Source organism: Mustela putorius, unplaced genomic scaffold (genome assembly GCF_011764305.1).
Source record: "Mustela putorius furo isolate JIRA1106 unplaced genomic scaffold, ASM1176430v1.1 tig00003932_pilon_pilon_pilon:0A:0A, whole genome shotgun sequence".
Classification (NCBI taxonomy): domain Eukaryota; kingdom Metazoa; phylum Chordata; class Mammalia; order Carnivora; family Mustelidae; genus Mustela; species Mustela putorius.
In genome coordinates, this window is record NW_025422077.1 from 467,034 (window position 1) to 489,498 (window position 22,465).

At 46.4% G+C, this 22,465-nt stretch overlaps 1 long non-coding RNA gene across 3 annotated transcripts; it reads left to right on the forward strand.

Moving 5' to 3' along the window:
* Positions 1 to 5,827: 5,827 nt before the first annotated feature.
* Positions 5,828 to 14,709, forward strand: LOC101694480. Of its 3 annotated transcripts, XR_006603501.1 has the most exons (5): positions 5,828 to 9,014; positions 11,526 to 11,649; positions 11,984 to 12,139; positions 12,834 to 13,065; positions 13,416 to 14,709. It is a non-coding gene; the product is annotated as an uncharacterized LOC101694480 (long non-coding RNA). The 3 variants fall into 3 exon arrangements; XR_001176838.2 differs by lacking the exon at positions 13,416 to 14,709 and having other exon boundaries at positions 12,834 to 13,254; XR_001176835.2 differs by lacking the exons at positions 12,834 to 13,065; positions 13,416 to 14,709 and adding an exon at positions 12,267 to 12,630.
* The last annotated feature ends 7,756 nt before the right edge of the window (positions 14,710 to 22,465 follow it).

Below are 22,465 nucleotides of genomic sequence, written 5' to 3' on the forward strand. Positions count from 1 at the left end.
AAAAAGAGCCCTTAAGAAGAGACAAATTCTTGGCGTGGACACTAATGCAAGCGATTGTCCATCTTGTGTAGTGACCAGCCGGAGTAGCAAAGGACTTTTACGTCAGCTTTGGGAAGTTTCTGAAACCCACTTGATCTGTTGTCTTTCAACAGATTTATTGAATTTATCACCTCTTCAATCCCACCCATCCTCCTCCGCGCTTCAGTAGAGAAAAAAGAATGGCCACGGGTAGCAAATCATGGATACAGCATTATGTCCCGGGGCCATTACATGACTCCAACTGTATACCCCCAAAGCGAATGCCCTTACTGTGAGGGGTATGTGAGGCAACCTTTGATCCCTGCCTCAGTGAATGGTATTTCCCCTTTAATCTCTTTGAGATCCCCTCAGCTTCTTTTGTGGGAGAAGATCATTGCCACTGGTTCCGCCATCAACTGCCACTGCCTCCCTCTTCCCTCCCTGTTCTGCTTAGGCAACCAACCCGATCACGGCAGAGCCTTTGAGCAGCTTGCAGCCATGAGTTCCCAGAGGAAACACCGGCACAGGGCTGGGTATTGTGAGGCTGCCGAGGTGTGAATGGGTGTGAGTCTGACACAGCGGCCGTGTTTCTGCTTGCTTGGGAGAGGCCCGTGTGGGTCCAGCTGTCCCTATGCTCTCCAGATTACAGTCACCAACATCTCCGGGGGTTCTATCCCCTGTGTTTCTTTGAGGTTAACTTCCTCCTGAAAGAAACGTTTCTATTCAAGTTGAAATTGGACAGAAGCACTGTCCTGTTTGCGTGAGTGCCCACTGAATCGTGTATCCTCCTCTGCTTGCCGCTGGCCACGAGCCAGTTCTTTGAGCTGATGCTCAGCTCATTAAAACACAAACGCAAGATCCCAAGTGATCCAGCCTGATTCTGCCTGTTGCTAGTTGGGGGTTGTTATGGGTTGAATTCTGTCTCCCCAGAAGATAGGCTAACATCCTACCCCGTGATGTCACCGGATGTGAATTCGTCTGAGAAAGGGGTCTTCTAGCTGTGATTAGTTAAGTTAGGATGAGGACATATTGAAGCAATATGGGCCCTTAGTCCACCGTGACTGGTGTCTGTATAAGAAGGCTATTTTGCCACAGACAGGGAGGAAAGTCCACATCCAGATGAAGGCGTGGATTAGAGTGCTGTGGCCACAAGCCAGGGATCCCTGGGATCACCCAAAGCTTGGAAGACTCAAGGAAGGATCCTCCCTTACAGCCTTCAGACAGAGCATGGCCAGCACCTTGATTCTGGACTTTTAGTCCCCAGAACAGTGGGGAAATAAATTTTTATCATTCCAAGCCACCCAACTTGTGGTCCTCTATTATAATAGATGTAGGAAATAAATACAGAAGGGTTTTAGATGAATTCAAGTTTAAAAAAGAAAAAAGGAAAACTAATAATCTTTTCCAAACTTTTAGTGTTCCAGGAAACTCTGAATCCAACTATGGCTACTGCTTTTTACTTTGTTCTAGATAGTCCTGGTGGGGGTGGGGGGGACAGGTAAAATAAGATTATATACCTCCCGGCCTGGTTACTATACACATGGGTGAGCTTGGAAGTGGGTGATCTTTGAGGCTGCTCTCAGCAAGGAGCTCTATTTCTTCTTTATTTTTTCTTCCCCTGAATGGAAGGCCCTAGAATAATTATAAAAGATGCCATGTTCACCTTCCAATAGGGAGCTTTTCTTTTACGGAGCTCAGTGTGTTTCTGTGCCTTACCCCAGCATACACTTGGAAGGACAGGTCTCCGTCTTAAAATGAAGAAGGATTTCCCTGTCTGTGAAAGAAAGAATGGAGAAAAAAATCCCATATATTTAACAATATATGTGTCTCTAGGTGTGAGTTACATACAACATAAGGTTGGTTATCCCACAGTTCTTGCTATGAAGTATCAATTACTCAAGCAGAGTGGCCTTCCGTGGTTTAAGATGGACGACACCTCATAAAGTTAGTATGTTCAGCACATTACATTGCATTTCAACTCATGGTTAAGAAGAAGCTCACATGATAGCGATTGGCTACCCAAGTCTCTCAATAAAATAATTGATATTTCAAGAGGAAAGATTCACCAATACGCTAATGTTTCTGAAGTAAACTTCACAATTACAACATTGCAAGAGACAACATCTATTTTCTTGTCAGACATGGTTCTGTGGTCTCTTCACACCGCACAGAGCAGCAGTGTGTCCCTGAACAAAGCTGGTTACACAAAGCAGAGGCCAATTTCAGCTGTTTCTGGAATTCTCTTTTCTGTAGAGATCCAAGTTGGGCCTGGGTTTAGGCTACTTTTTGGAGAGCACTGTCATTTGAATAATGTCTTTAAGTGGCAGAGATCTTCTACCTAACAACAAAAGACTCAAGATTGTCTGGGGTTGTATAAAAAGTCCACTTTCCTTCATCTCTACAGTGGAGGGTCCTAAAATTATATCCTTGGTTTCAATCACAAGGGGGCTCCTTACCCAAAAGCTAAATGGCTATTACTCTTGGGAACATTATGTGATTTCTTCTCTTGGGATTGTTCAGTGCTTCCCCGCAACCCCAACTCCCACCCCTAATGTATATTGTCTGCTATGTACTGTGCCCCCCACCCCAAGAATTACAGGAGAAATGGCCTGGATCAGGACTAGTTTTCTCCATTGAGGAGTTACAGGCTGTTTGGGGAGATAAGAAACAAACATAAATATCTAAGTGGCACATTAAATTGGTGTCTGGACTCTCCAGTCACTGATAATTTAGACACATCAAGTTCATTTGGAGAGCCAGCGAGGCAGGCATGCTAAGTGCCTGGAGACAGATTGCTTTGAGGCTGAAAGTGACCTCCAGCACTTAAACGTTCTGGCAATCTGAGAACAAGAGCCCCTCCTCTCTGCAGAGCCACTCCACATTGAACCCTGGTCGCAGTGTGCTGCATATTAACGTCAAAGGGTAAGTATTGCAGGGAACCATGGTCATTTTGGGAATTAAGTGGTATCGGGTAATTTCTCCTTACAGCTATAGCCAAAATTGCAGCATTAGGCAGAGTGACAGAAAGGTGAATGGCCATTCCTAATTTCAAGAGGCGAGGAAGTGTGATTCTCTCCTGAGCTGGAAGCAGGACAGAGCCAGATGGCCGTGACCTGTGGGAATGCCCACTACCCACAGTGAGCACAATTTTCTTACACTCCCTGTGTAGTTATCCTAACACGTTGAGTTTCTGTCCTTTGTTATTTTGAGAGCATCTTCTTAGGTACTTCTATACCATGTTATTTTTGACGGTGTGATGGTCATTGTAGTTGAAAAGTCTCTAAGAAATTTCGAGGCTTCTTATAACTAACTTGTTGAAGCAATAATTTCCATTTGCAGCCACCCAGTACCTCCAAGGCACTACTAGTCTGGTAGTAAATAAACATTAAAGCTTAAGAAGATACAAATTTAGACTGCAGTGTGCCCAAAGGCTGATTAATTTCTCGTTCAGAGCAACCCTCGATGTCCTCCCTTAACTCCCAGCTAAATTGGAAGAGATGCCACTGATCTCTTATTGAGAGATGTTGAGTAGCCGGGGTAGGGGGGGGTGGGGGTGGGGTGGTGGGGGGGTCGGAGGGGGAGGGTCCGTTCCCTTCGTCCTGAAGAACCACTAAACCACAGCTTAGCTTGGTAGCTTGCTTCTTATCAGTAAATGCCCTCAGGGCAAAAGCAGTTTTATGTGCTACACTCACCTCCCTGGAATATTCCCTTTGTTCAGAATTTGATCCCACGGCTCTTCACTGTCTTTTCAGTGTTTTAGAAAATATCAGCTAATATTTCATTGGTTTATAAAATTTGTCCACAGTGGGAAGGTGAGTGAAACGATTTCACTTGTCCTGAAGCAGAAGCCCCTACATCAGTGTTTGTCAAGTTTTTCAGGCACCATTGACATTATGGAGTGGGTGATTGTCTGCTGGAGGGAACTGTCCTGTATATCATAAGTTGCTCAAGCAGTATTTTTTTCTCTTGTTTTATTTTAAAGATTTTATTTATTTGAGATAGTGAGAGAGAGAGAGAGAGAGAGAGACAGCACTAGTGGAGTGAAAGGCAGTGGAAGAAACAGATTCCCCGCTGAGCAGGGAGCCTGACACCAACACCGGGGCTTGATCCTGGGACTCTGGGATCATGACCTGAGCCCTAGGCAGACACTTAACCCAAGGCAGGCGCCCCTCAAGCAATATTTCTAACTTCTACTAACCAGATGCCAGCAACACCATCCTCCCCTTTGTAAGGACAATCAAAAATGTCTCCAGACATTGGCAAATATTCCCCAGAGAGCAGAATTGTCCTTAGTTAAGAATCATTGTGCTACACTGTTGGTATATTAAAATAAAGATTGCTGCAATGTTTGCAATGTATTCTGAATTAAGAATAATTATATTTTGTGCATTTGCTTCGAACCTCAGCTTTGTGATATTGAAGAAGAGGGCCTGGCAGATCCGGTGGGGCACGGCTGAACAGCGCGACGGAGTAGAAAGAACGTACACTTTGGGGCCAGCTGGAATTGGATTCTAGACCTGCCTCAGCTCCTTCCTTTGACTGACAACTAATTGCATGGCCTCAGGCAAGTTACTTAATCTCTTCCCCCTTACTTTCTACTGCTGTAAATTATGATCCTCAAAGGGTTGTTTGTAAGTAATTTCCTTGTCATTTGGTTCCATTATTTGACCAGAGCACGTAGAGCATGTAATGTCAACTTATTTTTTTCTTTTTTGGATATGTTCTAAGTAGTCTATGTATAGATTTTACCCAAGTCTTTATTGCTAAGTTGGAAAAAAAAAGAAAGAAAGCCCATTGAATTAAATATGTTAATACACAAAATACTTGATTTAACTTGGAATCTTAAAGTGTCTTCAAGGTGAGCCTCTGTTGTCATCTTACTTTAAAAACTTTTTATGCATGGTGGGGACAAAGGCAGAGACATTTTATACAATGTTTAGGCAATGTTTATACAATGTTTGTACAAGGCTACAAATTGTGTTTCAAAAATGTGTACTTTTCTTGAGGTGTGTTTTTTACAATATTGTAGGCAGATCAGAAAGTTGGGGAATATCGGTATTTTCGGTGTAAGACAAGTAATAAACACAATAGGGGCACAGGTCTGTGAATCGTCAGGCTTACACACTTCCCAACACTCACCATAGCACATACCCTCCCCAGAGTCCATAACTCAACCACCCTCTCCCTGCACCCCTCCTCCCAGCAACCTACAGTTTGTTTTGTGAGATTAAGAATCTCTTATGGTTTGTTCCCTCCCAATCCCATCTTGTTTCATTTTTTCCTTCCCTTTCCCCCAAACACCCCACTTTGCCTCTTAAATTCATCATATCAGGGAGATCATATGAAAATTGTCTTTCTCTGATTGACTTATTTCACTCAGCATGATACCCTCTAGTTCCATCCACGTTGTTGCAAAAGGCAAGATTTCATTTCTTTTGATGGCTGTATAGTATTCCATTGTGTATATATACCACATCTTCTTGTTCCATTCATCTGTTGATGGACATCTAGGTTCTCTCCATAGTTTGGCTCTTGTGGACATTGCTGCTATAAACATTCAGGTACACATGTCCCTTCGGATCACTACATTTGTACCTTTAGGGTAAATACCCAGTACTATGATTGCTGGGTCATAGGCTAGTTCTATTTTCAACTTTCTGAGGAACCTCCATGCTGTTTTCCAGAGCGGATGCACAAGGTTGCATTCCCACCAACAGCATAGGAGGGTTACCCTTTCTCCACATCCTCGCCAGCATCAGTCGTTTCCTGACTTGTTCATTTTAGCCGTTGTGACTGGTGTGAGGTGGGATCTCATTGTGGTTTTGATTTGTACTCCCTGATGCCGAGTGATGACAAACACAATTTTTATTCATTTCCATGCCCGCTCGAATCAGAGAGGTCCACACTTTCTTGACAGCTCGACAAAGAAAATGTGGTGAGCCACAGGGCACTGTGGGAAGTGCTTTGTAAGTGCTCCCCTATTTCATTTTCCCAAGAAACACCTGAGGTTCTTGTTCCCATTTTGCAGATCCAGGAGGCTCGGGTGTAAGGGAGCTGTGTCTCCACATTCATCGAGCTGAGAGTAAAGAATCCCTCCAGCTCTGCTTTGTCCCAGATCCTGTGCTCTCAAATACAACATCCTGTGCCTCCAAAAACCAAATGCAAAGGGAGAAGTGGAGATGTGTGGACACCAGAGGCTGGCGTTTACTGGAGGAAGCGTGAACTCCAAGAAACAGAATGGGAAGGGTTCTGGAGGAAAGGCAGTGGCTCAGGAAATGAAAAATATGAGACAGAAATAAGCAAGGGAAAAGGGATGGAGGGTGGAGCCAGAGGCATGGGTTTATAGAAAATTCCCAACATTTATCAGACCAAAGGAAACATCTTTATTTTTAGTTGAACAGAAACTCCCACAACATCTATTCAATTTGGTATGTTTAAATGGAGGATTATAAATGATACCCTCCTGCCCACCACGAGTTTACTTATGGGAAATGAACCTCCCTTTGACACGGAGACAAGCTTCTTAATCATCAGCTAATTCTAGCATGTGGACATTTTTGGAACCAGAGAATTATATTTCAAAGCTTCTGCTGAGTGCACGAGTGCTCTGTGGGCATTTTGTCTCGGTAAGAAGCAGAGATGTTGGCCCATAGATCTTGGATAGAAAAGACCTTTGAGACTCTCAGGTGGATTTTCTTGCCAGGCCAGGAGCAGAGATGAATACTATTATACAGAGCCTCTAAAGGGCATACACTTCGGCAACAACTGCTTAGCGATGCCTAATACTTGAGACAGTATCTGTCTGGCCAAGATTTAGTAGCTCCTAAGTCACGCCAGAGTTCAGCTCCCACTGAGCCATCTGCCCTCCCTCTGTGTAAAGCAGATACTTTCTCCCCAGAATGGTAATAAAAGTGGCAATTGGCAAGGAAAATCGTGACCATTTGTTTAGTTAGTGTAATTCTTCCTTCTCAGAGTCTACGTATTTCCAAATGGTCTAGCTCCGTATTTACAACTGGTTTTGGGTGAAGGTCAACCTCAGACACGTGGAATTCCCATAAGGGCTTAATTTATAGTATACAAAGAGGGATAGGAGTTTTTCGAGAGGAGCCCGAACTTGATACTTTGATGTGCTATTTCCCTAGTTTTCATTATCTGCGACCGCTCCAATCTCTGCGTATACTGCCTGGTTCACATATGGCTGTTCTGTGATCTGAGGAGATCTGAGGGCTGCCGAACTGGCCACCTCTGAAGGCCAAGAGACATTCAGTCCCTGAGTTCACCGGGACGTCCTGTCTGACTGCCCCGCAGGGGGAAGAGGAGAAGGAATGAGATTCGGCAGCCATATTGTTTGGAGAATCAGTAGCTGTGTGTCTTTGGGACAGTTACTTACTGTTTCTTTTCTTTGTTTTGTTACTGGAAAAGCAGGGTAATGGGATCTGTCTCCCTGGGTTTGGGGAGGAATGAATAAGACAGAGGGCTAACAATGTGTAGCTCCTGATACACTAACTGAATACCAGCTCGGTAGACATTTTAGTTCTTTAGCAGAGTCGAGAAAGGACCAGTTTATTCAGGGAGTGGTCGCATCTTGTTTTGTCTATAGTAATTTGGTACCTATGGAAGTTTTATGTAGAGGAAGAACAGAACGGGCTGGGAAAAAATATGGTGTGAGGATATGAAAGTTGGAAATCGTGAAGTACCGATTTGTGAATTAAGTCACTCTACCTGAATTCAAATATGTATTTGTTTTCCCATTCCCTGTTGCCCCAGTGGTCCCAAATCTCTCAGCCGTGGCCATGGTACCCGCCATCTTTGGGGGCGTGGGGATTGCCAACTGGTACTTTAGAACCCCTGCTTGTCCCATCCGTGGCTCCGCAGCATTTTCAAGCCCCTCCTCGCCGGGGTGGCACGCACTCCTTTACCCACCTCTGAGGCCTTTGTGCAGCACATGGAGAAAAGCGTCCTCCAGGTGCTGCTGAAACTGAGGCGGTGACAGACTTTGAGGAAGCCGGTGCCCATCAAAGAGCATCGCCTTCCTCTGTCTGGCCATTGTGTGGCTGTTTTGAAGGTTTCTGAGAACCCAGGATCTTTCTTTGTTCTTACTTTTCTATGAGATGTGAAGAAACAGGAAGGGAAACCTGCTTCCGAGAGACACTTAATCCGAAAGAATGGGGGTGGGGGGGGAGAGGGGGACTTTTTTCCAAGGTAGGGTCAATGCTGGAAACCATAACGTGGGAGTGGAAAATGGAACAAAAGGTGAATGATGCTTTTTAAATGAGCCCATTGGTTTCATGAAACCTCAATTCTTTAAGATAACATGAAAGCATGAATTTTTAAGCGTATATTTTAAGAGAATAATGGATGTATATACATGGACACACCTACACATTTTACTGCCAAGTTACAAAATTCAGGCTGTAGAACATCTAAACTTTCCTACATGGCTTGGCAAAAACCAAAGCTCACATATAGGTACCGCATCGGATCCAACTCTATTTCAGGAGGTGAAACAGATGGGTGCTGGAAGCCATTCAGCTGTAATCTAATTAGCACCATGTTCAGATTGCAGCAAAGCATGCAAATAGCTCATTTGCCTTTGAAAATGACACAATTTGAGATATTTTTCAAGTTGTCCTGACGTGCTGAACTCACTCATTGATTTGAATTCACCTTGTGCTAAAACACCTCCCGGATTTCCCCAAATTCTCTATTTTAGTGCTTTGTTCATACTGTTATATTTTAATATTTGCCAGGTTCTGTTAGGCTACCACGCTTTGATTGGCTCACAGAATTTTATGTGAATTTGTTTGTTGGTTTTCGGCTTCCTGTGCCTAAGCTCCAGAATGTTCTTCACTAAAGTCCTGTCAGTTACAATGTGTTGGATATTGTGATGCACATGGGAGTCCTGCTTACAATGAAAAAGCCTCTAAGAAGCTTTCCAGGAACAGGTGACTATTATGAGCCAAAGGTAGGAAGCTACTCTCAGCGGTCCTAATAAGGTAAGCATTTCCTTATAAATGCAACTCTTGTATACAGAATTAAACTGAGCAAACAGTGAAAATGTGTATTTATCATGTAATGAGGGGCTTGAGGTTGTTTCTATAACATATCTCTTTAATAACCAGGGAAGGAGTGTGGGGAGAGTTTAATATTACATGTGATGGGAAAATTTCTAACTCTGAGACCCAGGAAATAGCAAAAAAGAGGAAAAAGCAGTTTCATTTGTAAGCTATCTGCATTTTCTAGACCTCAATAAGTCATAATTCTAAGAAGTAAAATCTGCTGTGAACTTGAACTTGTACACTTAAGTTAAAAATCTAAGCCAGTGACACACTGCAGAAGATAAGACTCTGTCTTCCTCTTCCAAAATATATAATCACTCCTCTCCCCACTCCTTTGGCTGGTTTGCCCCATTTCATGGTAGAGTCGAAATATTTCAAGCTAAGATAACAGAGTCAAATTCAAGGTCTTCCTAGCACAACTTGGGGAAATGCCAAACATAGCAGTGTGTTGTTCTTGACAGGTACAACTCCATCAGTTTCTTCAGGGAGAGAAAGATTTGCAGAACATCCCACTGGGAAATGGAGCCAATGCCTCATTGAGTTACTATCACTGAATTATATTCCTTGACACACCGGATTTACATCTTTCATAGACCCACTGAAAAAAGACGATGGGACTGAAAATGAAAGCAAAGCTTAGCAGAAAGGATTCTGTTCAGTCCATCAGTACTATGAGAATTTGGAGAATTGTTGGGACTTACCTGAGAACAAATTATTTTCTTTGAGCTATTATTAGCACGCTGGACAAACACCACAGTAAACTGTGAATGTGTATCATACTGCCTGACCTTTTCTTTTTGCCACTGACGGACCGTGGGCTGTGCCAGCCGTCAGCACCTGTCCTCAGAGGTATTTCCCACGTGTATATTTATTAGGTCTCTGCCAGACTTAATAGCTAACCTATGATACGGGCCTGTTATTTCTGAATAGGCAGTGCAAAGTTTTAGTCTGTGTCTTCAGCAGGTAGAGGGTGGGAACTTCTCCAGGGATCCAGCCTCAAACATTTGCCAGCCAAACCCGAAATTACGGGAGGTTTTTCCAGTGACAGCTCACCTTTAGAAAATCCCTTATTGTAGCTGCTTTATTTAGCCTTTGCTTTGTTAAGAGAAAAAAAAAAAAAGAATGGGGGAAGATCAGTGTGTCCTGGTAGATTGTTTATGCATATTTAAAACAGAGGAAATATGTTCATGTTGCTTCTAGGCATCTAGGCAGCGCCTCGGCAACTGTGATGGGCAGATGGGAATCGCGACTATTTAGAAATATCTGCTGAGAAACATATATCACAGCTGCCCGTTTAGCTAATGTAGACTATTTGTAATGTCATTTTTAATGTATTGGATAATATTTTGTGCACACAGTGCCCAAACACAAGCCCATCCTCCTAAGTACCTGTGATTTTTCTGGGAAAAATATTTATAAACGATTATCCCTAGGGACTATTTTTAAACAGCCAAATGGCTAAATACCCATGAACATTTGAACAGTGTCTGAAATATTTAGAATTATTGAAACAACCTACAGAATACGAATCCATTCTAGGAAAAATTGTACACAATGAAAATGGTGGACACAGATGGTAGCTGTGGTATTTGTAGATACCGTGCTTAATGCATGGGGCTTGGCTGGAGGGATATCAACATTGGCTTCATGTTGCTAATCCAGACCTCATAGTCCTTGAGGCAGTGTGTGCAAGAAGTTACTTTATGCCCACATGGGAGGCCTTACAGACATATGTGGGAAGGCTCAGATTTCCTGATTGTTTAGCTAGGTTCCTGTCTCTCCATTTACAAAAGCAAAATTCCAGAAGTAGAGAGAGCGGTGGGATGAATTTTAGCTAATGACAAACCTCTCTAAACCGTCCCGGGTGACTCCTGGTCTGTACCTATGTAAAGCTGGACTCTCGGCAGTTTGTGACCTGGTCCTCTTCTTTCCCTGGTTAGTATCTGATACAATTGGTTTGGACATATTTTACGTCAATCAGTTTGCCACGTAAGTGACCAGAGCTATAAATAAGTGCCTGGCATTTGTCGTTCCAACTGATCCATTTTTACCATCAAAAATAATCCATGCAGAGAGAAATCAGAAATATAAATCCATTTCTGCACAAGCCCTACCTATTCCCTTTTCACTGATACATAAAATTCATGCAGAAAAAATATGACCCGACTAAAGTTCCCTGATCCTGACTGTGCTCTACACTTAAGATGATGTTTCATCTGGATTGGGAGCTTGGTTTTGGAGATGGAGGAACCCACTGGGCGTCAATCCACGTAGATGAGGTGGCTGAGGAATACTGGAGACTTGGTTTAGAGGTCCAACAGATTTGGCTGGAAAAGTCCTTTTTTCCGCTAAGTTGCCTTATAGCCTTGGGCATGTCACCTCAGCAGTCAACATCAGTGTCTTCACTGTAAATTAGATGGTCTTTGTTTCTTCCTTTTCCTCGTGTAGTCATTTCAACTTGCGGAACTGACGTGGCTGTTAAAGAAGTGAAGTGTCAGTAGCACAGTGGGCTCTCCGACGGACAGTCGAGCGCATTAGGAAGGAACACAGATTCCAGAGCAGACATGTCTGGGTATGGACCTGGGATTTGCCTTTAGTATCTCCATCCTTAACCTCCCTGTGCTTCCGTTTGCTCTCCTATAGAAGAGGAATAAGCGTAGTAACTAGGGCCATCATGGTGATTAAATTAGGATAAGTAAAGTACTTGGAACAGTATTTGGCATGCGGTAAGTAAATGATGTTTATTCAGTAATAATGACAAACATTTATTACTACACAATTACAATACTACCAATATTTATTATTTATTATAGATTCCATGTCTTGTGTTCTGTCACTTGGTGGTGGTGGTGACTTTGCACTTTGGGGTTCTTGCTGTGCCTCTAGTTACGTCTGTTCCCTCGCAGGCAGAATTCCAGCTCCAGAAGCACAAAGAGTCGGGCAGCAGCAAGAGTCATGAGGAACCTGCATCTTGGAATCACGCACAGTGTATTCTGGAGTCCCCTGTGTTGTGAATTTGGGCTCAACCAAAAGCTTAAAGGGCTCAGCCAAAAAGCTTAAAGGTCAGTGATATGCAGCGGAAACACAATTGTGAGGTTACTGGGAGATGGGGATGGTTAATTTATGTGTCAAGTTGACTGGCCACAGGGTGCCCACACATTTGGTCAAATGTCATGTCTGTGTTTTCAGGTGACTTTAACATTGGACTTGGCAGGCTAAGTAAGAAGACTGCTCTACCCAGTGGTAGGTGGGTGGGCCTCATCCCATCAGTCAAAGGCCTGAATAGAACAAAAAGGATTCTCGGTAAGAGGGAATTCCTCTGGCTTGGCTGCCTTCCAACTGGCCATAGGTTTCTCTTGACTCCAGAGTGCAAGGACACCATCTTCTCTCCGGGGTCTCAGGCCTTTGACCTTGAACTGTAACTAAACCACTGACTCTCCCACGTGTTGACTCATCCTAAAGATCTTGGGACTTATCAGCTTGTATTATGTAAAATTTTTCCCCGTTTTCCCCCTTGCTTGTAGAGTAATCTTGTAACAAAGATTTTATTTAAAAAAAAAAAAAAAAAAAAAAAAGTGTATCTGACACGTCAGTCCATTTATTCAGCAAAAACATGCACTTAGGGTCTATGATATACCAGGCCCTACACTAACCTCTGATACAGAACAAGGAATGTGGTTGTTACTTTTGTGGAGATTTTAGTCTAGTAGAAGAGAGAGAAACATTGTACAAATAAATGAAATATAATTTTTATAGGTTCTATGAAAGACATGAAAAGGGTAGAGACTTTGAGGAGACGCCAATCAAGCTGAAACCTGAAAGACGAGACTCTTTTAGTCATACAGAAAGGAAGCAGAGAATTCTGGGCAGAGAGCCGGCCTGAAGACCCAGAGCGGGGATGTTGACCTGCTGGGGGAATTGTGAAGAAGAGCTTTGCCGAACCCGTGAGCAGTCCATGGGACGAGCAGGAGGTGACGTCACACGATAGGTAGTGCAGATGCTGGACAGGGCTTTGAGGATCACAGCAAAGAGAATTAGCTAGAAACAAATGGGGAGCTGTGGAGGGATGTTAAGGGTTGGATTAAGCATGACTTAATGCACGTTGATCGTGTTTTTTTTTTTTTTTCCAAGCTTGGGACACCTGGGTGGCTCAGTCCGTTAAGTGTCTGACTCTTGATTTGGGCTCAGGTTGTGATCTCAAGGTCACGAGATCGAGCCCCATGTTGGGCTCTGTGTGGGAGCATGGAGCCTGCTTAAGATTCTCTCTCTCCCCCTCTCTGCTTTCTCCCCCACTTTCTCTCTCTCTGTCTCTCTCTCTCTCTGTGTGTCTCTTAACAGCAACAACAAAATATTCCCAAGCTTACTGAGAAAAGAACTGATTAGCCTGGGCAGGATGGAAGTGGGAAGACCAGCGCCCTTGCTGGCGGTGTGGTGGTCAGCAGGGGATACTGTGTCCTGCGTGGGAGACAGACAGACCGACAGAGGAGAAGCAGCAATAGGAAGTGCGTCCTCTCTGATGCCGGCCGCCGCTCATTCGGGTCTCGCCGTGGAACCCCAGCGTCATTTCCCCTCCCTAAGGGTTCTCTCTCCTGTGCTGCCCAGAATGGGTCAGGCTCTGCCTCGGTCTCCCTGCTGTCATGCTCACGACACCTCACACGGCGATTCCTTAGAGCCGCTAAGGGCAGGGGATTTTTTCGTTTTTCTTCTGTCAGAATTCTATGTCTGGGATCTGGCCGAGTGCCTGGCACTTCATTCTGATTCAATACGTATTTGTTGAATGAGCAAAGAAAATGAGTACTCTACACTCTGGTGGAAAGAGGAAAAAGTCCCCATTTCCAGAGAGACTTTAGGGAATGAAAATGTAGAGAGTAAGAAACTCTGTGAATATGTTGTTCAAATTTGGCTGAGACAGAAATTCTGGAAACACTGGGGAGGTAAAATCATCTGACGCTTATCCCAGAAGCCCTCCCCCAACCCTCCAAACTCCCACCTGTAGTCAGCAGGACAAAGCATCAGTGTTTTAACGAGTGACACATTTTTCGACTCTGCACCACTTTGGGGATGTTAACATCTGCGAGGCTGGCAGGTGGTATCTTCTCGAAAGCATTAGAGTCCTCGTGTCCTTCTCTGTGCAGGTCCCCATGCGTCTGTACCGACCGGCACAGTGCAGGTGTTTTTACTCCAGATACCCCCAGGCCAGGAAAGGCGCCGGGAGGTTCACTGTTTAGGAGTTTGGAGAGAATGTTGGAGAAGAAACACTGACAGCACAGCAGTGGAAATGCTACCGCTCAGGGCCTGAAGCTCAGGAACGACATTTGTTCTCTGTACAGCCTGCGCGTCCTCGATTTAGTCCCTGTTAGGTCGGGAACTAGTCTCTGTGCCACTGAGGAACAGGGGTCTTACGGGATGGGAATCCAATTCACTACCAATGTCTTATCTGAAAATTAGAGAAAACGCTCCGATCTACCACTGTGAGGATTTATGGGGCTTCTGTGTGCACTGTCTGCACACAATGGACGGGTTAGTTTCAGTAACTTGTGTGATTTATTTGTCCGTGGAGCCAACCAGTAGTTTAAACTAGGCAAAATGGCTTGTCATATTTGGTGTTATATAAACACTCTTTGTGGATTCAGCATCAATAGTCAGTGTGAAAAGATAGATCACTCGAGTTGAAATAAGTGTTTTTAGAACTCTATGGGAAAAAATATGTGAAGAGAATTCATTCCATCTCCCTCTTCTGAAAAAAAAAAATGGGGAATCCCAACTTGGTAGAAGCATCCTATAGACCGGGGGAGAAAAGCATGCATAAAAGCTCAAATTTGGAAATGATCTCGTGTCCTTCAACAGGAGAGTAGATAAATAAACTACAGTATGTTTCCATTCAAGAAAATTAGCAAAAAGCACTGAGTGGCGTATGACCTTAGGGATGAATCTTAGCAATAAAATGTTAAAGTAAAAAGTTAAAAACAGATTAAATGTTTTAAATATCCAGTTTTAGGAGTATAATATATTATAATATAGGAATAAGGAATATTTAGGAATAGATATAGGAATATAGGTAGGAATATATAGGAATAAGGAAGATGATATCCAGTATTAGCAATATATATATGAATATATAAATATAAATATATATGTGTGTATATAGATGTATGATAAAGCTACATAGAAATGTGAATGAAGGATTCAGGTTGCACCAGAGCAGACAGAGAGAATGGGATGGGGCTGGAGGAACCGCAAGTTTAGGTTTAGATTACTGTGATCATTTTAGTTTGATTTGCATAGTAGAGACTTTTTTTTTTTTTTAAGATTTTATTTATTTATTTGACAGAGAGAGATCACAAGTGGGCAGAAAGAAAGGTAGAGAGAAGGGAAGCAGGCTCCCTGCTGAGCAGAGAGCCCGATGCGGGACTCAATCCCAGGACCCTGAGACCATGACCTGAGCTGAAGGCAGAGGCTTAGCCCACTGAGCCACCCAGGCCCCCCCCCCCCCCCCGATGTGCACAGTAGAGATGTGCAGGTGCTCCCTGCATCATTAAGAAGAGGGGAAGAAGGAAAGGCAAGGAGGGGTGGAGAAAAGGCTTTGCATGTATCAATATGGAGAGTGGGTCGTCGAAAACATGATAAATTCAGTTTTAGGCCCTCAAGTGAAAAAAGAGAGAGAGAGGGAGAACCCACAACAGTTTAACAACATTAGCCTTTTCTTGGAACACCAGGTAAAAAGTCTCTACGTTTATGTGGTTATGTAGGGTGTGTTGGGGACCGGAGCCTGAACAGGCAACTGGTTTTCCGTGATCCACACCCCAGCCCCCCCGTCTGTTCTTTGGTGCCAACTTTAAAGCCACCGGATTTCAGAAAATCTTACAACTTCACACTCTTCTGTCACTCCATCTCCCTATGCGCATCTAGTCCACACCCCACACGTGCTCCCTTTTCAAGGTCTCCCGAAGTCGCCATCGTTCTCCACCCCGCGGGGCAGTCGGCCGCCCCCAGCTGCCCGTCTTGTCCCCAGGACTTCTGTTGTGGAGCGGCCATCACGTTCCCTCTGACGCCATCTCGGCACGCTCTGCGCAGCTGCTTCCACGGGAGTGAGAGGAGAAGCCCAAGCCCTAGCATGGTGGGCGAGAGCTCCCGTGGGCGGGCGGGCTTCCAACGCCTGCCACACCCGCTTGCTCACCCCGAGGCCACGGCTGCGCTGGTGCGCGAGCGTGTTCTCCTGCTCTCTTCCACTTAGCGCGCTCTTCTCTTCCCCTCCCTCACCTGCTGCCCCTCAAGGCCCCTCCGCATTTGAGGAAGGGGCTGCTTCTTGACATTCCTGCAGCTCTGTCCTCTCAGCCCCCTCCTGGCTCCGGAGCCCTCCCAGCCACGTGGTGGAAGGGGAACCCTCTAGAAGCCCCAACCCCTGCAGAGTGTCTGACAGCCAACAGGTGCGCAATCAGTGTGAGGGCAAGTGGACAGGTTAGAAACCGTGACCCTGTGCTTAATGTGCTTCGAGAATATAATGTCCTACTTCTTATTCCTTCTTTGGTTGCCTGCTCCTATTCAGAGTAGAATTCTGATAATTCCTCTCCTTTTCTCAAAATAAAAGTCAGCTGAAGTGAACAAAAAGCTCAGAAGACTAGAATATTTTGGAAGGCAGAGGTAGATGGATGCATTGATACTACAGGCAAATTTTGTGTGAAATACATTATTTTACCACACATAAATGGTATTTCCTGTCTTAAACATCTCTATTTATATCAAATTTCAATGATGGGTTTCAGTCATAGTGTTTAATTTAAAACAAAATAACAGTACATACAATAACTAATTCTGGAGGGCCCACGGAGGTGGAAATAATGTATCCATAAGAATTACATTAAACAAATCCGTATTTAAAAACACTTTCCTTAAAGTTATAATGCAGTCAAGGCTTCAGTAGGAGCAACTGCAGCATGATTTAAGTCGTAGCCGTTCAACTATAAAGAGATACATCAAAATTACTTTTACCTTTTTGTATTTATTGTTTTAATTTTTTACAGAATTGCTTTTAACGAGAGAAAACGGGGAGCTCTTCCGCTGTGCTTGTGGGGTTCAGGTTTGCTGCTGCGGAAGCCGAATCAAGCCTGCGTGTGACTGTGGGTCTCTGAGCTGTCCCGGGTGGAACTCCTCTTTCCCTGGGGCCTGATGATCCACGGACAGCCCCCCCCCCCCATTCAGGCCTTTGTGGCTACAGGTGTAAGAGCAAAAGGGCCACTGGCAAAGCTAGAAGTGAAGTCGGCTTTAGCCGCTATAACTCTTCCAACCTGGGGCTCGATCCCAGGACCCCAGGATCATGACCTGAGCCTCTTGGTGGACAGAGCTGCCATCAGACTTCCATGGGCTCTTTTCCCATAGAGGAGAATCTGGTTGTGACAGAAGAAAGTAGTTTTTTTCTGGTTTTTGTCCGCGTCTTCGCCTGTCCCTGTAGAAGGGGGGCTTCTGATGTATTGAGGGCTGTCTCCATGCACTTGCGACATTCATTCTCTATTTCTAAGCAGCACGTTTCCTCCTCTGCCCATGTCCATGGCATGCTTTGGGTGGAATTTAGGCAGAACTTGAAGTTTCAGCTGCATTTCTTCCAAGTTGTAGGTTTTCAGACTGCAAACACAGTTTTGAAGGTTTTTCTAATTTCTCCTGTAGGTTCCTCATTCATTCGGATTTCTTCAAATATGTTTTTGAGTATTTCTTATTTTTCTCCCTCAAGCCTTTTAAAAGAAGCATCTACCCATCAGCGTCGATGACCAGATGACCTCCACTGCTGCAATCCACGCAAATGCTCTAGGGCCAGGGTGGGTCATTCAGGGAACCGTCTGGAAGGCGGCCTGCCCACCTGCCCGGCTTCACCACCGTTTGCCTCAGAGGTTTTAACCGGCTCTTCGGATCCTTCACAGCCTGCGTTTTCGGGCGCGTTGTTGCGTTCCCTCAGCTGGATGTGCTCTTTGCCTCCACGAAGCAGCTTCTTAGACGAGCAGTTCCAGACTTTGCTGAAGTCTAAATAAAGCAGCGTTTTCACTCAAACCGTGTAGTTTTCTGAGGTGGTTCTACATTCTCCTGAGAGGCTTTAAGATCCGTTTTGTTTGTGTTTTTCTGCATCTGTCACTTGGGACTGGAGGGTGTCAATGCCTCTCTCAGGGACTGTGTCTGTTCACGGGTGACCCATCGGCCGCAGCAGCCCCAGGAGCCGGTTCTCACCTGTTTTGCTTCGGCCGCAGGCGGATCCCGGCGGCAGGTTCCGGGGCCCGAGGGCGGGCGGCGGGCGGCGTCTAGAACACCCTGCAGGTGGGGCAGGCGGGGCCCAGCTGCACCCCGGGGCCTGATGCCCGGGATGCCCCGCACCTGGCCTCCACGTGCGTCTGCGTCCGCGGCGCAGGCTCCCAGCCATCGCAGGTGGGGCCGAGCTCACCGGGAGGTCACCTGGAGGTCGTGGCTTTCCCGGAGGCGGCCGCGTGCTGTGCTCCCGGCGCTGGTCTGACGGCGGGGGACGAGCAGAGCTCCCCACCCAGGGGCAGGTAGGCCAGGTCCGCTGGGCCCGGAGAGGGTGGGGGTGGGGGTGGGGGTAGGGGGCCGGGAGGGGCGCCCGCCTGCCTGGCCCGGTGCCTGGTGGACGTGGGGGGCCTTGAGCGCCGTCGTGGGGACTGAGGACTTTCTCGCGGGGCCTTGGTCCCTCGGTCACTGGGCTGTCTGCGGGCCGCTCATTCCCGCCGACCAGCCGCTAGGTTTGGGGGGAGGTTCGTGGCTGGCCCCGGGGCAGGGGAGCCTGGTCGGGCGGGCCAGGACTTTGGGTGCCGTGGGGCCTCCTCAGCGGGCCTGCTGGGGGCAGCATCTGGGGGTCCCCCTGGTAGGTGCTGGGAGGTGGGCGGCCGTGGGGGGAAGGAGGGGTCGGAAGGAGGCTTTCTGCGGCCCTGGCACCCACCCGCTCTGGGGACCCCGCGCCCCTGTCCTTGGAGCCTTGGGGGGACGCAGGGCGCGGTGGCCACGAACACCGCCGTGTCCTCAGGGGCAGAGCCGTCCGCACTTCTAGCAGCGCAGCCAAACACAGCGTTTGTAACTTTAGAGGACTGAGTTCCCCTGCGGGTGACTTGGGGCGGGGGTCCCCCAGGCTTGTGAAAGAGTCCGGTGTTCTCATGAACTCCGGGAAGTGCTTCAGCTCAGGCAGGTGAGGTTTCGGCTAGCTCTCTTTCTCTCTTTAAAGCATGCCGGCTCTTTATTATAAGAATGACCATAGGGACGCCTGGGTGGCTCAGTTGGTTAAGCGGCTGCCTTCGGCTCAGGTCATGATCCCAGCGTCCTGGGATCGAGTCCCACATCGGGCTCCTTGCTCGGCAGAGAGCCTGCTTCTCCCTCTGCCTCTGCCTGCCTCTCAGTCTGCCTGTGCGCTCGCTCTCTCTCCTTCTGTCTCTGACAAATAAATAAAATCTTGGAAAAAAAAAAAAAAAAGAATGACCATAGCGGTACATATCAGGATCTGTCAGGGAGACCCAAAGACACCTAGGACGTGTCCCAAACATTGGAACAGCAGGAGAGCACCTGCCGCCGCCCCAGGGATGAGAGGGGATGACGATTTGGGGACAGCAGTCCCTCCCTGGCTCCAGAGGGCACCATGGTTCTACCTCGGGTGGCCAGTGTCCTGTGGGGCACAGCTGACCGCGCACAACCCTGTGGAATGTGCTGTCTTTAAGAAAAACAAGTGGCCAGCAGGATCGCTCATGAGCTGGACTAGGGGAGAGGGGGGGTGGACAGCCCGGTTCTAGAAAAATGCTCTCGCTCTGCTCTGCACACACTGCGTCCCCAGGAGGACTCCCAGGAGCCCCTTAGTCTGTGTTCTATCCCGAGTCAGAAAAAGGCCTTGGAGCGTCTGTGGGTAAGCGGTCACCCTCTCAGGTGTCCCCTCTGGAGGGAACATGGCTGCCAGCGTCCGTGGTCACAAAACTTTACTGGGGGTCTTTCCTGCTCACACTGTTTGGACCTGCTGCCGATCAAACAGGTGTCCCCGGAAAGGCCGTGGTGCTGCCTGGGTCGCTAAGACGTTGCACAGCAGGGGGAGAATCTTCCTCTTTGCCAGGGTTCCAGCAGCCAGCCCTCGCGGTGCCGTGTAGTGTTGGGGAACTGGCTTCCTGAGCACTGGAGGGGGAAGGGGCCTGGACCATCAGAGCTGCTTGGCAGGGCCTCAGAGCTCAAGGTCTGTTCCTCCCATTTTTGAGGGGAACCATCTAGCCCGTGGTGTGGAGTTAATGATGACAGTGGGGGCCGGGAAGGCTGAAACCCATAGGCCGGCTGGAAGTTCAGGTCCACAGGAAATGATAACCCCGAGTCTGGTGTCTGTAGAGCAAGCCGCGCAGAATGGAGACAGACCGGATGTCGAGGTTATGGTCTCGAGACTCCATTCCGTCTTCCTATTTTCATGTGTTGCGTCACTTTAAATAGATGGGAAAGGAGGAAGACTTGACAGAGAGGACCAAGGACACGCACTCCAGGAAAGCACAGGCGGGGGCCATTGGGAAAACAAGAATCTCTTCTCAGGGATTGACAGAGATTTATAGATCAGACGTAGCCCCCAAAAGGCCGTGCAGAAAGAGGAAAGGAAGGGGAAGGCGCAGGTGAGGCCAGGGACGGCCTTCCTCTGCCCCAGGGTCAGCACACGAAGTCTCTAGATGTGGAGCTCTGCCCTGGCAACGGGGAGAAAATGATGGAGGTTTCCAATCCTTGGGTTTCTCCCCAGGCTGGAGAAACCAAGCTTGCCATCTCCTCTGATTTGGGGCGTAGCTGCTCCAGGTGGCAGGTTTTATTTTATTTTATTTTTTTTTTAAACTCCCTCCCCCAACTCTTTGAACCCGAGTGCGGGGGTTTCCCAGCACAGTGGCACTGTAACAAAGCTTCACTCTGACGCAGGACCTGTTGACCTGGTTGGCGCCAAGGTCGGCTTCTAGCAGATTTCCTGCAAGGAGTTGTTGGGTCAAGGAAAGTTTTTCACTGATGCTTAATTTATTTTACACGATCGCGTTGCCGCCTTCCTTCTTTGGGAGCGCCCTGAACAAAATACTCCTTAGCACTTGCCTGAACGACACTCACCGCCCCAGTGTGAGAATATTCTCGGTTTCTTTGTGTAGCCCTGGTTTGCCTGGTGAGAAGGATGTTTTGTTATTTCAGCAGCCTTCAAATAGGTAATAAATAAATTTCCACTGGGTTGGCACTTCCTCTCATTTCCTGAAGGAGGGGCTGATTGTTCTGACAGCTCCCTGGGGACACTTCAAGTTCTCCAGATGACTGAAGTGACCGCGGCGTCATTCCCTTATGCGCCTTGTCACATAGAAAACCCAGGGAAGGTCATTTGAAATATCAGCGTCAAGGCTGGGATTGCCTGCATTGGAGTCTCTCTGAAGTTAAAGCACCAGATGAAGTTACCGAAGAAAATGGTAGAGGAAGCTTCTAGCCTGTTGAGACGCTCTTCTAGAATATGTGGGTTGTGCAGTGTCAACTGATGATGTGATGATAAATGATAAAGGGGCGTGGTTAGCTTTGAAGAGCGGGAAGATGATAGGACTTACTTAGAACAGGGAGCTCAGATAGCTGTGCCCGACCCAGGACAAGCAGCTTCCATGAAGTCAGTCCTGCACAGCTGCTAGAGGCTCTGAAGGAGGGCGCCTTCCCTTCAGTGCTGAGTTACAGTCACCTGAGTGCCTACGAACAGGAGAGCAAAGGTGCCCGAAATAAAAATGTTCTTTAAAAGCATGGGGTACAGAACTGCTTCCAGGCCAGAAATGAGGAGCTGTGGTCTGGTAGCTGGTTAAATGGACTTTTCTTACAGTTACAAGGTGTTGCTCCTTTTGTAAATGAACCCCATGTGGTCAGTCCTGGCAGCTCACTAAACTTTCCTGACACCCTCATTTTAGGGATTTGACCATATACTTAAAAAGTCATCAAGGAAACACCAAAAATTTAAATATAAATGATCTTGAAGGTTCAGTGGATTTATCTAAAATGGGTATAAATCATCAGAATTGTTACTAATCTGTGGTTGAGTGCTTCAAATCACTGTGCTCTTTTAAGCTTCTCTTTGAGGAGAGGAACAAAGGAAGAATAATGCTAGGAAAAGGGTCTCACTACTCCTTTCCTGTCCAAAATGTTAGCTGATTTCGTCAGTGAAATATAAGTCACTTAGAGAATTCTACCTTTTCCTTCTTTTTCACTCTGAACCAAATGCTGTTTTATTTCTTTTATATTACTCAATCATTCAAGGATATTCTAGAATATTTAGAAAATACAGATAAAATAAATTGTCCTGAAACCCAATGTTATCAAACTTTAATTTTCTCATGAAAATTACATCAAATTATACAAGTTACACCAAATTCTATAGTTACTCTTTA